This window comes from Nanorana parkeri, unplaced genomic scaffold, assembly GCF_000935625.1.
Source record: "Nanorana parkeri isolate BGI_ZX_2015 unplaced genomic scaffold, ASM93562v1 scaffold1157, whole genome shotgun sequence".
NCBI lineage: Eukaryota > Metazoa > Chordata > Amphibia > Anura > Dicroglossidae > Nanorana > Nanorana parkeri.
In genome coordinates this window covers 231,378-243,254 of record NW_017307425.1, presented here as the reverse complement: position 1 = coordinate 243,254, position 11,877 = coordinate 231,378, and the positions used below count along the sequence as shown (strand labels likewise).

The 11,877-nt window shown below is 46.1% G+C and overlaps 1 protein-coding gene across 1 annotated transcript in view; it reads right to left on the bottom strand.

Moving 5' to 3' along the window:
- Window positions 1-11,877, bottom strand: part of GPRC5C (G protein-coupled receptor class C group 5 member C) — a 20,533-nt gene that overhangs the window by 7,121 nt on the left and 1,535 nt on the right. The gene's annotated exons all lie outside the window — the stretch shown is intronic.

Genomic DNA, 11,877 nt, shown 5'->3' with positions numbered 1-11,877 from the left:
AAATTTGTTGAGGTAGCCATGGCCTAAAAAAAAAAAAAAAAAAAAAAAAACTGTTATAGAGGGTCTGTTAGTTTTTAGATTTTTATTTACACTTAGGAATTCATGTAAACTGAACTGCCTCATAAACATAATATTATCAATATTTAAATACCTTCTTCCAAATATACATTTTAAAATAAATATATACAGTATGTATAAGACAAAACCATGCCAGCTCCATAAAGACATGGTATGAAGACCCTTTTCTGTTCCGCCATGACTGTCCCCTGTGAACAAAGCCAGCTCCATAAAGGTGTGACCAGTTTGGTGTGGAGGAACTCGAGTGTCCTGCACAGAGCCCTGACCTCAACCCTACTGAGCACCTTTGGGATGAATTGGAATGCTGATTGTGAGCCAGGCCTTCTCATCCATTAGTACTTGACCTCACAAATGGGTCAAATTCCCACACACACACTGTCCAAAATCTTGTGGAAGTCCTCCCAGAAGAGTGGAGGCTGGTATAGTAACAAAGAGGGGGCAACTTCACATCAATGGTGGGGCAGCTTCATATTCATAGTTATGGATGGGGGACCATCTCCATATTAATGGTCATGGTTGCTTCTGGACCCCATGCCACTCACTATGACTGCAGATATTATGTAGAGCAATGGCCAGTGCTGGGTCATCCAAGTACAGTGGGTTTCCATCCTGAATATTCCCATAGACATATATAACAATCCAAACAACCCAATGCAAGCAGAGTGGAAGAGGGTGATGATGATAAACAGTGCACAGTGCTGGCACAAACCCCTGCAACCGTGGTATGCCTTTGACAATAGGGGCTTGTTCATACCATAACACATCCCTTAACATAGCATGCATTTTATATCTTGGTATACACTTCAATGCATTTTATATCTTGGTATGCACTTCAATGCATTTTATATCTTGGTATGCACTTCTTCAATGCATTTTTAATGTGTTGCTGTGAAGTTTTTATGACACTGTTTTGTTCACCTTAAAAGCTGAACTCTGGGGGAAAAAAAAGGAAAACCTAAATACTTTTAATCTGCACTGCAATGCATCGTGTCGCATCACAGCACGTTGGAATGTATTGTGCAAAAATGTAACATGTCCGTTTTTTTCACCGCACACCATCACAGTGATGTCACAATGAACCTACGCCATAGGACATAAGGCAAACTGCATTGCATTGAGACCTTACTGTTCATGAGCCTCAGTTCAGCTTCTTGGTCAGTGGCGACCACATGCAATGCAATAACTAGTGACACTAGGGCTGCCACCTTTTCTTCAAGCCAAACCCGAACACTCTAGCAACGCACGGACATTGTTTTGGGATAATGAGTCGTGGCTTATTCATATGTAGTAGTGCCGCCCATTCATATGTAAATATCACAATTAAGACTCTTTTTAGTGGGGGGCCAGTAGCCCCTATCTTAATTTTGGTTGCCCTTGTCTGCCTGACATCTTGTGTCCGGGTTTCTGCTGCCATGAAACCCGTACACAGCATTCAAAACCCGGACTGCCCGGGTGAATCCTGGACAGGTGGCAACCCTATGGTCACCCCAACTGAGAATTACCGTACAAGACCTACCAAGACGACCTCTCTGTCATTCATGGTAACAGGTGACTTCTCTTTCCAACAAAACATAACTTGGCCAACTTACAGAAAGATAAATACAAGCACAAAGTTCCCCATCTGACCGTCCAAATTCCTTTCATTAAAAATGTAACCCTTTCAGCGCCGGGAACCGGCGCACAGCACGTCCCACAGGGTGCGCCGCGCAGGACAGTAAAGCGTTAAAGCTGCCTGGGCAGTGCTGGTAACACATGACTGCACTTCACTGGAGTTTGGTAAATACAATCTAGTTTCTGCCAGCGGGAATCAAAGTGTGCACACAAACACAAGAGTTCCACCAGAAGGTCCTGATTTTCCACGAGCTGGACAACAAAAGGTCCTCTTACCAAATAGTCTGTTTGGGGCGAAAACACAACAATGTGCTTTCTTTAATCATGTATTGTATAGATGTTAGCCCAATGCTTTGTGTTTAGAGGCATTCAAAAAAATAAAGAAATGTTCAGTAACAATAGCAAATTATTAAACTGGGTCACACGGGGTTAAATCTCCGGGCTTTGTTCCAGACGGGCGATGAATGCATACCAGGTCTTAGAGACGTCATTTTAATAAATACGATTGCCTGCGGCATGTCACTTAAAGCTCCATCGTACTACAATTTTTGTTTTACTGCAGAAAGTTTGGCGTTTAAGTTCTCCCCTTTATTGGCTAAGTTAATAAAAATCCAAACTCTCTGGATTCCTCCGTTCCACCTTAAAAAAAATTAAATAGAAACTCTATTTCTTATTCTTTTTTCCTTCCTTCCTTCCTTGCTTCCTTCCTTCCTTCCTTGTTCTCTCTCTCCTCTCCCCTCACTGGTAATAAATATCCAAGCTTTTGGGATTCCTTAGATCTACCTTAAAAAATTAAAAATAAAACTTTTGTTGTTTCCTTCCTTCCTTTTCTCTTCCTCTCTTTTGTTCTTTCCCTCTCTTTCTTTCCTTGGTACACCTTAAAAAATTAATAAGAAACTATATTTGTTATCCTTCCGTTCTTCCTTCCTTTTCTCTTCCTCGCTCTTTCTTTTGTTCTTTCTCTCTTTCCCTCTCTTTCTTATCCTTCCTTTCTCTCTCTCTCTCTCTCCTCTCCCCTCTCTTGGTATTAAAGATCCAAGCCTTTGGGATTCCTATCCACCTTAAAAAAACAAACAAAAAACTAATTTTCTTCCTTCCTCACTTCTTTTTCTCTTCCTGCTTTCTTTTGTTCTTTCCCTCTCTTTCTTTCCTTGATACACCTAAACAATTAATAAGAAAATATATTTCTTATCCTTCCTTCCTTCCCCTCTCTCTCTCCTCTCCTCTCTCTCGATATGAAAGATCAAAGCCTTTGGGATTCCTTAGATCCACCTTAAAAAAATTAAAAATACACCTTTCTTTCTTTCTCTCCCTCCCTTCCCTTGGTACAGGCAACAGGTTTCGGGGGTACTTAAAATGTCCCCTCCACCAGGGCTCATGTCATCTGTAGAAGAGCTGTAATCAGGCATTGATGAGTGCACATCTCAACTCCCATAAGGCAGCTTTAAAATCCTTTTGAATCCTGCTACACGCTCTTCTACACACAACACGAGCCCTGACAAAGGAGGTTCTTTTGAATCCTCAAATGCATTGGCTGCATTAGCCTGTTGTATGATGGAGGATTAACAGAACCTTCACTGGGGACACCTGAACTCAATCATTGGGGGCCATATACAGAACCTTCACTGGAGACGCCTGAACTCCATCATTGGGGGTCCATATACAGAACCTTCACTGGAGACACCTGAACACAATCATTGGGGGTCCATATACAGAACCTTCACTGGAGACACCTGAGCTCAATCATACCTTATATAAGACCGCCATATCTGCGAAAATAAAAGAAGAATTGGATCCAGCACCTTACCTCTACATCTACCCGGCTACTGGATTCATGAAGCCTCCGGAGCGGCTACTTCAATACCCAACTGGTGCATTAAGGGATTAGCTGCGGTCACTGGAAGGCCAGCAATTTTTGGCTCCGGATCCTTCAATTTTGCAATTGAAGTTTGTTGGGCCGGAAGAACCAACAGGAATTGCCCAAAATTTGAGCAGTCTATGACCAGCTTATCTCCACCTTTGCACTTCAATCGACCCCGGGGTCTCAGCACCATCTACCATCCTCCTTACCATCTTGTCTTAAATTGTGTTGTAATTGTAATGTCTTCCTTATATTGTAAAGCGCTGCGCAAACTGTTGCCGCTCTATAAAAATCCTGTATAATAATAATAATCTACTAATTTTAGCAAATTATTAACTCTTCTCCAAAACAAAGCAAGAAAAAAAAAAACTGGGCTGTAGTTGAGCTTTAAAAAGAATCAGAATGTCCTTAAGTTCCACCAGAGAACCTAGAGAGCGCGCGTCACACAGACAGTGAGAGGGGATATCCTCCCAGATAATTGCTGAGTGTATTCCGGTATATTTAATACTAAAGGAAGCGTCTGAGAAGGTGGCCGTGTGAACTGAGCAGACCTAGGGAAATGCAAGGTTGTAGTAGGGTCTAGGGGACGGTAAAGTCATCCAGCTTCCTACAAGCGGCTTCCATAAATTCCCAATGTGGATGAACAAGGCTGGAGAGCTATGTAGAGCTAAAGGATTGGTGGACACAGGGGGATCTGATCGACCACTGCTATCTTCTATCTCTGCCATGTCCTGACAAGGCTTTCCAGATCTGCCCAATGGAAGGGGCCATGGAAGGGGCTCTTCAACCTGGGCGCCATGCAATGTAATATACAGGTCGGTACCGTAGCATGCATTTAATGAATGGGCCATATAATGCAGGTTGAGTTATTGTGTACTACTGTGGACCTGCTCTCTACCGCAGCATGCATTTCATGAATGGGCCATATAATGCAGGTCGGGGAATTGAGTACTCTGTTATAAATTGACCCCTTTAAGTCCTGCATAGAAGAAAAAAAAAGTGCCATTGCAACATTTCAATTTAGAAAATGCTTCACCAGGATTGGTTGATCTGGATTCTGCCGAATGTCAGCAAGCCTGAACTGCTCAGCACGCCGCAAGCTGCCAAAACAGTAATATCGTTTATAAGGTTCCTGCTCTTTGCTCTTCAAAACAGCAATTAAATATCGACCTGTAAGTGTATTAAAGGGAACAGCTATAAAATCTTTATTTAAAGTACAAATATCACGAGGGAAAGGGCTGCACGCGGGCTGATGGCGAGGGTTGCCAGGTGCCCGTCTCCTCATCTGGCATTCGTCAGTGTGATGTTTACCACCATCTGTTACCTAGGAAGCAGCTTTTATCTCAGGTGTTCCGTTCTAATCACCCGTACCGCACCCACAGCGCGCTCGCCCCTCTGCTATCCTCTCTTAAAGGAAAATCCCATTAATGTGAAAAAAAAATTATGAATACAGAATATAAAATTGCTACACCCCATCGTGTAATTTAATGTTATTTAAATTACTTTTTCAATGTCAATCTGCAGTCACTGAGACTTCCTAAATCTGTCAAAAAATGAAATGCAATATGGCAACCTGGAGGCATTCTGTACACCATTGTAGGGAACGCCCCCAGTAGTCACTTTCTGCTCCTGTGACTGGATCAATGGTTTTCTGTACCAAGACACAAGTAACATTTTAGGTATCCTTTGCAATAGGAAGCAAATGTTTGATGGGATACTAAAGGGACGCCGACACTGCAGCCTTTCTCATAGAACACTGAGATTTGCTTAGGTCGATTGTAATGAGTGCAGGCTCTCCCACACAGGAGTCAGTCAATTAAACGGCCGGGACTGCTGACACTTGTAGTGCCCTCACACACAGCAGAATTTACCAGAGCTGCCAAGACCAGAGGCAGAGGCAAGGAGGAACATGCTGGCAAGGAGAAACCTGCAGGCCAGGAGGGAGGTGCGGCCAAGGAGAGAGGTGCGGGGTCCTCAGAGGGCAGCCAACTGAATTGCCGTCTGAGTGCAGGCTAGAACAAAAAATGAACCCTGCTTCCCGCAGTAGAAAGCTCGGGACTGGCGGGCCTAATAAAATCTTGTGGCGGGCCGTTTTTGGCTCACGGACCTTGTAATTGACATATGTGGGTTAAATCCTTATCAGGTTATTTTTTGCTGCCTGTGTCTTCCTAGGTTGCAACAGGAAGTGGGAGCGAATCTCCCTGCAAAGTGAGAGGAATTACCAACGTGGACAATTCTCACCAGAACGTTGGTTGCCTTTGAAAGATTACCCCTTACATCTTGTACTGAAGACATGTTGGAAATTTTAGAGATTTAGGTCAATCAGGGCCATCCCTGCAATGAGGCATCTCATCTCATTTGGGGGCAGCGGGTTGGGGAGGGGGCTCTGGCTGGGGTCCTGCCAACCAGTGATGTTAGTGAGCTTAACAGAACGCTGGACAGAGTAGCGGTCCCGTACTCCCCACCAACTCTGATTGACAAATCAGGAAGAGCACCCCACGCTAACAAATCGGGGAGAGGACGCCAACACCCACCAACACAGCAACCCCCCCTTTCCCCCTGGAACAACAGCCTCAGGCAACAACAAACTATAGGGACAGCCCTGAGGTCAATATTAAAGCTAAATGGTGTTGGGGCTTATACTAGGGATAGGTGAGAGGAGCCATGGGTGGTCATTGCCCTTTGCTAGGTTACAAGCAATTAAAAATATCATCCCAAGCTGTCTTCTGAGTCAATAAAGGCAAAATGACTGCGTCAGACCAGAGCGACCCTTTAATATCCCACATCAGGACGGAGTCGGTGAGCCCGAGCTGCACAGAAAAGACTCCAATTGTGGCTTTGAGGTGGGAAAGGCAAACAAGTTTGATGTGCTGACACAGGTAATTAAATCCAGAGCAAGCGGATCTCCAGGGAACGGTCAGAGTCCTCCAATTGTGAGCACACAGCGCAGGATTTGCATACAATTGCATCCTCCGGGCTCCATTGTTTGGAGCCTGTTATTATACTGGAATTCCCCAGCAAAATGCAAACACTCATTTTAATTACCCAGTGCAGCGTTTCCTAAACATTTCCTCGAGTGCCACTGGCAAGCAATGGGCAGAGAAAAAAAATGTCCGGATGCCAAGCGACCGGCCTTTCCAGGAATCGTCCCGTAAACGCGCATGCACCAATCACGGTATACATTCATATGCATACACAAGTTCATGAAAGTAGCGGTGTATTCCAGGCATTGATGTCATTGGCCAGCTGTATGCCTCACCTATGTCCTGCCTGAATTTTACAAGTATGACCCCATGTGTCCTAAGACACCAGTTGTTGGGGAATGGTCCAGGTAGTGGCAGAGCTGTGCTAATTAATGTAAGGGCTTTACAGACGCACACTAACGATGCAGCTAACGATGTCAGCTGTGGTTGTGTCTATAGGGGATAGGAACTGCACACACATGTAGGGAGGGGGATCCTGTACATCTTTGATGTTGATGATGATGATCCCCACCATCCCCTCCTGCGTTGAACTACACACATTACAATGCACACAGGCATTTGTTAAATCTTCACATTGCATTGCGATAAAATGATCTGGCACCTGAGCAAATCTCCATGGTCATGACTGACACCATGAATTGTGCGGTGTGTCATGTGATTCCTTGTCGCTTCGAGCTGCATTTCTCACCGATGCCCCAAATTGCTAAACAGGAAATAAAGACAAAACCAGTTCTGATCTCAATTCCTTTTGGAAATCCTTAAGGGCTCATTCACACCACGTCATCTCCAGACCAGTCCAGATTGTTTTGTTTTCGGACCCAAAATGCTAATGTGTCACTATGCTATTTCTGGCCTCTGTTCACACCAGCACAGTCCAGAGCAAACCAGAAAAATACCACTTGTCTCATTTTGTCTGGTGCGGAATGTACTGGAATGCATAGAAACGCATAAAAAAAAAATGCACTGGACCGCGCCTGAAAGCTCATTTTAAGCTTAAAAAAAACAAAACAGCTCCGGAACACGGCAAAATCGCGGTATAACCGTGGCAAAAATGCGATGCACTGCGTTCCAGATCTGGTCCGGAAAAATGGTGTGAACCCAGCCTTAAGGTCCCCACACACCTTACGATAATCGTACGACAATCGCGGGAAATCCCGCGATCGTACGATTATCGTAAGGTGTGTGGAAGCCGTGCGACCTCTACTACTGTAAGGTGGCACGACTTTGAACTTACGGACATGTTCGAAAACCCGCCGAGCATCGTACGACGTTCGGCGGGTTTGTGGCATGTCCGTACGATAACAGCCGTACGGGCCGGTGTGCGCAAGTGCACACTGCCGTTCGGCATTGCGGTCATCGGAAGCCCGCCCCTCAGGGGGCGTGGCTTGCGATCATCGCAAGTACGATCTGCCTATGCAATATAGGCAGATCATACGTTTTTTTAAGTACCTTACAACCATCGCAAGACAAAAGTCTTGCGATGGTTGTAAGGTGTGTGCCCAGCCGTAAAGGGATTCATGGGAAGCGGCCGACTTTTCTGACCCAGCTTGTAGCTTTAGATTAGTGATGGGCTCGGTCGTGTTCGCAGCTCCACGTGCTGAGCCGCCAGGAAGCTGACAGCGCGCAGCGCCAATCACAGGTACTGAGACATTTCCCGATCTCTGCAGCTGCGGACCGGGAACATGTCTCAGTACCTGTGATTGGCGCTGCAGCGCTGTCAGCTTCCTGGCGAGCTCGGCACGTGGAGCTGCGAACACGCCCGAGCCCATCACTACTCCAGATATGGAGTCGCTATGGGCTGCGGTGCTGGAAATGCTCACAAATCAACTGTATCTCTGCTAACACTTTCATTGTACCAATCTCTCTGTACAGATGGACCGACCCTTCAATTCCGATTTATATCGACAGTATGATATGATTTTTCATCCTGCCAATGGAGACAACTCGCCAGCAACAGGATCCCCAGGTCTGGACTTGCATTGTTCCATGTGCATGCAGCACGCATAGTAATGCACAAGTATCGGTGCCAATAGGTCCACATTAAACTGCAGCACATAGATGTGAATGAGCCCCATAGGAATTAATGGGATTTCTACACAACATGCATTTTAATGCAGGAAATGCGAACGTTTTGCTGCATCAAGTTGTCCACTTTGCTGCGTCAAAACAGACAACTGTGAATGAGATCCTCGAAGGCCACTCACCTTCAATGGCGTCGCTCCCATAATATCGAATGAGCCAGGCAAGGAAGTGACACCCATTATGGGAATTGACTGCTGCACAGGTGGATTGTGTCAATCGTCAGCCACCCTCCACCTCTAAGGTGGTAATTGCTCTGCATTGTTGTGCGAAATAATACAACCAGCCATTCATTTTTAGCGGCACCCCAACACAGGTACACAGGAACCACACCAACGCACCGGCCTTTCAGCACGCCGCAATGCATGCAATGAAGAACGCGGTGCTCTGGAATAACACTGGGGCCAGTTTGGTTTTTGACCATTGAGGGCCCAATGAAACAAAAATTAGCACGCACAAAAAATGAATGCCAGTGGACCCCCTGCTCACAAAGGGTGCACTATGACACTGAGACTGGCTGCTACACTGTGCACGGCACTTTGTGGGTGACAACAAGGAGTGGCAGTTCTTAAGGGGTTAACGGAGATATATATAGTCCTGGAATCCTAAAAATCTGACTTTGCAGCTGAAATTGCTACTTGCCAAGTCATGTCGGAGCTTTATATGTATTGTCTCTGGGACACAAAACCGCACGTAGCTTCGGCGTGGGTAACCTGTCTTACGACACATGCATACGCAAGCCTCGCTCCGCGGGGCTCAATTGTTGGGAGGTATTTATCTGACCCTCCCAAGCTCGGCCGTCTTCATGAAACGACGTAATTGTCAGCTGTTTGCGGCCTCAGACCTGTCTGAAAATGAACGCCTTTCAAAGTGACAGCTCTGCTGCCGAGTCTTCTATAGATATTTAGTTTTCAGGGCCAGCTATGCAAACTTTATAACAATTGAGCTAAATGTCTGATCTCTTTAATGCCATTAGATGAATTGTTTAAGATCGGTTGATTGTGAGGAATTGTATCGATGTGATTTATTATTTTTGGTTTTGGATGGAGTGTGGAAAGGTTAGATCAGGGGCGCCCACAATTTTTTGTCTGGAGATCTACTTTTCAAATGACGAGCTCAATGAGATCTACCAACGAAAAAAACACCTGCGTTCAGGGGCGGGAGGGGGCATGGCAGTGCATTCAAGTCAATGGCACCGCAGCCATGCCCCCAGTGCAATCGCCGCATTAGGAATGCAGGCACATTAATGCCTGCGTTCCGATCCAGTGCCATCTGCAAAAATGCTGCATTTTTGCAGATCGCGCTGGACCGGAACGCAGGCATTAATGTGCCTGCATTCCTAATGCGGCGATTGCACTGGGGGCATGGCTGCGGTGCCATTGACTTGAATGCACTGCCATGCCCCCTCCCGCCCCTGAACGCAGGGGGCCGGCCGGCTTGCGTTCCAATGCGTTCTAGAGGCTGAACACTCTGGAGCGCAGACTCTGTGGTGTGAACCGGCCCTCTCTTCTCTCTCTCCTCTCGCTCTCTCCTCGCTCTCTCCTCTCTCTCTCCTCTCTCTCTCTCTCTTCTCGCTCTCTCCTCTCGCTCTCTCCTGTTTCTATCGACTGTCTCTTCTCTCACTTTCTCTGCTGTCTCTCTCCTGTCTGTCTTTTCTTACCTCCACTGCAGCAGCTTCCCAGGTCTCCTCTCTCCTTCTCGTCTGCGGCGTCTGACACATTCAGCCGCACGAGAGGACAGGACACAGGTCAGTGAGCTGATCGTGATCTACCAGTGTTCGCTTTGCGATCTACTGGTAGATCGCGATCTATCTAATGGGCCCCCCTTGGTTAGATCCTCTGTCAAGGTTTTATTGCTGTCCACCTGCTATCTTCGCTGGTGGCCATTGTCACCGAGACAGAATGTGAGGGGGAATCCAAAAGTTTGTGGTTGAGTTGTCACCAGAGCAGGAGGTGGGGGGGAATCCTCCAATGGGGACACCTGTTCCTAAGACTACTCTCTAGGATGGAAGCTCTATTCACTTTGGAAATACTTCCTCTTATTTCCTGTTGTATCTTCAGCACAGAAATGTGGAGGGAAATCTCCTCAGCGACACTTTAAATAGAGATAAGATAAATCTACAGTGCAAAGAGGAAAAGAGATTTTATGATACAATTGTTCTGCTTTTATGAGCCATTTTATGCATTTGCGTCTAACAAAACAACGAAACAAGTTCCGCCAACCGATTCTGCTGTTAAAAAGTCACTTCTCTTTTCTTTGTCATGTTATATTTGGTCAGCAAGTGCTAAAAACAGGAGGCAAGGAAGACAGCATTTTTTAACTGGGGATACAGCAAGATCTGCTCAAGATCTAGCCTTCAAGTTGCCACACTTTCTCCTGCCACATGTATTATGTAAGCCACCATACTGCCATCTCTCCTCTCTCTAATACATGTATGTCACAGGAGGGCACTGCTCTCCATAATACCTGTGTCAATGGTGGGCACTGCCATCTCTCTTCTCCATAATACACCCATGTTACAGCTGGACACCACCATCTCTCCTCTCCATCATACCCCAATGTCACAGGTGGGCACTGCCATCCCTCCTCTCTATGACACACCTATGTCACAGGTGGGCACTGCCATCTCTCCTCTCTCTAATACACCTATGTCACAGATGGACGCTGCCATCTCTTCTTTTTATAATACACCTATGTCAAGGGTGGGCACTGCCATTTCTCCTCTCTATGACACACCTATGTCAAGGGTGGGCACTACCATCTCTTCTTTCTACAATACACCTATGTCACAGGTGGGCAATGCCATCTCTCCTTTCTATAACATCTGTATGTCATAGGAGGGCACTGCCATCTCTTCTCTCTATAAAACATGTATGTCACAGGAAGGCACTGCCATCTCTTCTCTCTATAATACCCCTGTGGCATAGAAGGGCACTGCCACCTCTCCTCTCTATAATACCCCATGTCATAAAAGGGCACTGCCATCTCTCCTCCCTATGACACACCTATGTCACAAGGTGGGCGCTGCCACCCCTCCTCTCTATGACACACCTATGTCACAGGTAGGCACTGCCATCTCTTCTCTCTACAATACCCTTATGTCACAGGTGGGCACTGACATCTCTCCTTTCTATATCACACCTATGTCACAGGTGGGCACTGTCTATAATACTAGAGCCTTTTGCACCAACTGGGTGAAGCTGGGAGTGTAAAGATGATGTCAGACGTACAATTTATTTGCAGCAATCCCCCCCCCCCCCCGTC